Source organism: Temnothorax curvispinosus, unplaced genomic scaffold, assembly GCF_003070985.1.
Source record: "Temnothorax curvispinosus isolate PA1 unplaced genomic scaffold, ASM307098v1 QBEX01009088.1, whole genome shotgun sequence".
NCBI lineage: Eukaryota > Metazoa > Arthropoda > Insecta > Hymenoptera > Formicidae > Temnothorax > Temnothorax curvispinosus.
The window spans coordinates 1-5,153 of NW_020218868.1; the positions used below are offsets into that span (position 1 = coordinate 1).

At 33.0% G+C, this 5,153-nt stretch overlaps 1 long non-coding RNA gene across 2 annotated transcripts; it reads left to right on the plus strand.

Annotated features, from left to right (window-relative positions):
* The first annotated feature begins 2,580 nt into the window (after positions 1–2,580).
* On the plus strand, positions 2,581–3,510 carry LOC112458672. 2 transcript variants are annotated; one of them, XR_003041234.1, is made up of 4 exons: positions 2,581–2,921; positions 3,090–3,179; positions 3,267–3,347; positions 3,409–3,510. It is a non-coding gene; the product is annotated as an uncharacterized LOC112458672 (long non-coding RNA). The 2 variants fall into 2 exon arrangements; XR_003041233.1 differs by having other exon boundaries at positions 2,586–2,921; positions 3,267–3,338.
* Positions 3,511–5,153: the final 1,643 nt, after the last annotated feature.

The window sequence follows — 5,153 nt, forward strand, 5'->3', positions numbered from 1 at the left end:
TCAATCAAACAGAGAGTTTAAAGAAGGTAAAACAAATAATTTTTTTTTATCCATTAAACATAATTTTCAGCTATACAGAGTGTTTCCGAGCATTCGCACATCCATTCACGTACAGGTAGAACTCACTAAACTGAACTAAAAAGTGCTAGCATTTGCAAAGTATCACGTAAATAATTCATATTAAAGAGGCAGTTTACTGTATTCATAAAATCCCGGAAACGCTCGACAATCGCATATTATAATTGCATATTTCACTTTTTACATCAGGATTTACATAATGCAATGTATTTGCGTCTATTTCCAACTTTTCTCCGACCTGCTCGATACCGAATATTTCCATTTGACTGAATGTATATGTTATATAGTTGTAATACGGCACTGTTCAATCACAGATTGTATTTTCAAAAATTAATGAAAAAGTATCACGTAAACTTTTGAGCTATTAATTATTGAAAATTGCCATGTTTAAAAATTTCTTCAATTAATAACTCAAAATTTTACATAATAGTTTACAAAATGATAGAGAACTTTTTTGTTTAATTAGTTTAATTAGTTTTACTTGCACATGAACGGACGTGCGGATGTTCGGAAACACCCTGTATATAACACACACACATTTTTACATACCCCGATAGAAATAGAATGTGTTTTATATTTTACAGGTGAACAGGAAAATACTGATCTTAACGTTTATGACAAAATGAAAGATGGAGAAAGTAATATTCACAAATTTTTTGTTAGATACAAAATTTTCATCTAATCAATTAGAATTATACACAAAATATTAATATTTTTTATTTTTTAGAAATATTGGCAAGATTTTTTGAAGAACAGTTAACGTGTTTGAAGAAAACAATTTACAAAAAAATTTCTAATTGCAAAAGAAGTCTCCACTATAATTTCAACAACAAGATTCGCGAATTAAAAGATATATGTATATGGCAATACACTATTACGTAGAAAGAATTCAGTAGAAGAAAATTTTCAATGGAGAAAACTACTGGGAGCAGTACCATTCAAATCTGTCGATGAGTTTCAAAGTTTTGATCGAGAATTAAAAAAAAATGAGGAAAAGCAGCGGGCACTTGTAAATATTGAAAAAATGTACAATTGGAATTTTTATTGAGATAAATATTCTATTAATGTGTAATTAATTTTAGGACATATTTTTCAAAATTACTACTATGGGATGTCGCGGATATAAAGCGGATATTGCAGCGATTTTATCGGAAATTATTTAAAAAAACGTTCAGCTGCAATTTAGTGGTGCAGGTCGGATAGTGAAAGGAGTGTCGAAACTCAGTTTCAGTAAAACCACGACTTATACACGTTTATCTAGTAAGTAGATTTAAAATATATTATTTATACAATAATTAATGCAATAATATGTAACTTTTTCAGATTATATACAAGAAAAATATGTGGAGAGTGAGGAGAAAGTACAAATATTATCAGCCGTAAGTACTTTCCTATCAAGAACTAGCGATAGGAAAGGCGGCCGAAAGCAACGAGGTTACAATTAATAATCTATATAAGTATATTATAACAATATATGTATATTAAATATTAAATAATCATTTGTAAAAGAGAAATGAGTCCTGGCAGTATTGTTTTTTTACTCTAAGCCAAGCTTGGCTTCATTGTTACCCAAGCCTTGGGCCAAGCCTGGCACCTCGAGCACCCCGAGCTTTGCCCGAGGTTATCATCCCAGGCTTCAACCAGGCTTGGACCAGCGTAGTTACCATGCTTGGCCCATACTTCCTCATCATTAGATCAAGCCTGGCTCGAGACTGGGCCATTTGTATATTCCTACCTGGGAAGTCCTCATGTGAATAAAAATATTCACTCTATACTACATAGAGTGAAAGGCGCAGACTGCAATTTCAAATTCAGCTACTCCAAAAACATAAGAATACATAACTGTAGTCTGCCTAATTGACAAAAAAAAGGCGAATTCGAAAATCTTAGAAAGTCTAAGATAGAATTCTAAGATTTTCAAACTTGCTTTTTTGAAATTTACCAATAATTTAACACGTCTTCGTAAACGTAAGTGCTTCGTAAATACTTAATTGTCTTTTTACATACTTGTTCAGTATCGAATATATAAGAAAGTGACACTCGATAGAATTTACATGTGTATACGATTGAAAGATACATGCGATTTTTTCCTTTATTTAACGTTCAAATCTTAAAATGGAACAAGTGGCTCGTGAAAAATAATTCTTCTTTCGACAGACTTATCGTTTGTTGAGTAAAATTAAAGAAACTAGATACAATTGCGATACATTCGGCATAAATTAAACGTCAAATTAAACTTTGTTCTTTACTCTTCGTTCAACGATCGTCAAAATTGATTCATCTTTCGACTTGTTTCTTCGACAGACTATTGTCATTCCTTATTTCACAATTACAACCGATACTTGACGTACGTGGCCTAGTTTGCACCAACTCTGTCGATACGCGTATCAAATAGTATATTTGAGCGGACGAGTCGATAATCAAACTATTGCTTCCTCATAGAGGAAGCTTTGTTTTCGTGAATTTCATATACGAACCTTTATCTCTAAAGTAGAATCAGTGAAAATATCACTAATTGAAACAGTAAAATAGGATTTCACTGAGAATCAGTGAGTATTTCACTGAACTTCAGTAGAATGTTTACTTTTTGTTTCTTTATCTTATATTTCACTGATTATGGTCAGTGAAAGTAAGATGTTACTGTAAAATCAGTTATCTGTTGGTAATACTGATTGATGGTGCGAGGAAGCGGAACAGGATTGTGATCTCAGTGATGTGTGAAACAGAAGACGAGAACGAAGTATACGTGACGAAGGACGAAGCGGTGCTAAGTGTACATTACGAAGAATGAGAGAAACTGCGGTACTGAGCTAAGCGTGCTTGCGAAAAAGGTGAGGTTAAAAGTAAGTACGAAAGCTTCTTGAGCTGTAGTTCATTTACCGCGGGTACTGACGAGTACGGTGGCCCAACGGGGCGAGGTTATAGTTTGCCAACGGAGCAAAGATGGAGGTCCAACGGGCCCATAGTAAAGCGCGATAAACTAGAGACTGTTTCTCCCTTTTCATTTTCAGCATAAACCACGGCGTATTGAACGAGAGAACTGAACAGCAAACAGAATAAGATTATTAATCTCGGTTATCGTTGGAAACTTATCAAAAGGAGTAAGTCTTTTATTTCTTATTCTTATAATTTCTTAGTATAAATTGATTGTTAAAACACGATTCAAATATTTGGATAGTTAATTTCAGAAGAACATTGATAAGGGACAACATGATGATCCTCCTATTTTTCCAAATTCTTCGTTAATACAGATATGGCCTGTAAGTTTGGTTAGTGCATTTAAAAGTTATATATTAATACTTGCTAACACACAGAAAAATCTTTTTTTAGGAAGGAACAAACATAGAGGCACAAGCTCGTAAGCTGAGGAATGTTTAATTTTTAATTGACTTCATTCTGTAAACATTTTGTACGTAACAATTACATTGTTGAATAAAAGTTATAACATGTATTAAGGTTATTACTTTTTGTTACTGTTTACTGGGACATTTACTGATTTAATCAGCTTGCATTACTGATTTTGCTGTTCAAAGTCACTGTTTCCAGTAGTCCAATATTACTGAGTAAAACAGTCAATATTACTGATTTAATCAGTTCACATTACTGATTTTGCTGCTCAAAGTCACTGTTTTAGTAGTATAATATTACTGATTGAAATAGTCAATATTACTGATTTAATCAGCTCACATTACTGATTTTGCTGTTTTAAGTCACTGTTTCTAGTAGTCCAATATTACTGATTGAAACAGTCAATAAATAACTAATTCCTTCAGTGAAATGTCACTGATTCTTAGTGGTATACTTATAACTGCTTCAATCAGTGACTATTTACTGTTTCTCAGTAAAAATACACTGATTCTCTTTTAGAGAGTTGATTGCGCATAAAGTTGGGTCTAGTCAATCAAATTTAAATGAATTATATATAAAATAGGGGTAGAAGAAACCAACAAAGAGATTGGTTTTTGAGTTTTTTCTGCCAATATGTTCAGAGTGTTCTAAAATGTCGAAATATCGCATTAAAATCGCATGTCTGCATGTGTGTATGTGCAGATTTATGATAATGTCCGTGATTGCTCTAACTTCCGCAAATATTGAGATATCGGGCTGTTTTTTTTAATCGAGAGTCTCGTTCAAGGAAGGTTGGTATTGAATTTGGCGATGATCGGTAAAAAAGTTCTTTTTTAAAAAAATTTTAAATTTTTTTAGAAATGTCCGTGGTTGCTCTAATTTCCGCAAATATTGAGATATCGATCTATTTTAAATTTTATTTGCCGTTTGCTGTACGCGTCGTAAACAGCAACAAATACATATATTTAGCACACGATTTCGACATCGTTCATACTCTGAGAACGTTTACGTTGGAAACTTAGAACTTTTACGATTCATTTTTTCTAAGTCAGGTGTCGAGATGCCAGGTACTAGAAAATGGCTATATTCTGGGTCGACGTTACACGTATATTACTTGTCAGTATTATGTCGACCTACGTGGCTGAAAATTATAAAATATATTTCATCGTAAAACGTTTAAATCGGTAAAACTTAAATAGTAAGAGTCACATTTTTATATCAAGTGGTCTGAGTACCAAGTCGTAAAAAACGGTTATATTTTTGAATACGTTTGCCGTATGCGTCTTAAACAGCTACAAATACATATATTTAGCACACGATTTCGACATCGTTCATATTTTGAAAACACTTAAGTTGGAAAACTAAAATTTCTACGAATCACTTTTTGTACATCAGGTGTCGAGATGCCAGGTACTAGAAAATGGCTATATTCTGGGTTGGTGTTGCACGTATATTACTTCGCAGCACTACGTCGACCTAAGTGGCCGACAATTATAAAATATATTTCATCGTGGAACGTTTAAATCGGTAAAACTTAAATAGTAAGAGTCACAGTTCCATATCAAGTGGTCTGAGTACCAAGTCGTGGAAGACGGTTATATTTTTGAATACGTTTGCCGTACGCGTCTTAAACAGCAACAAATACATATATTTAACACACGATTTTGACATCGTTCATATTCTGAGAACGTTTACGTTGGAAACTTAGAACTTTTACGATTCATTTT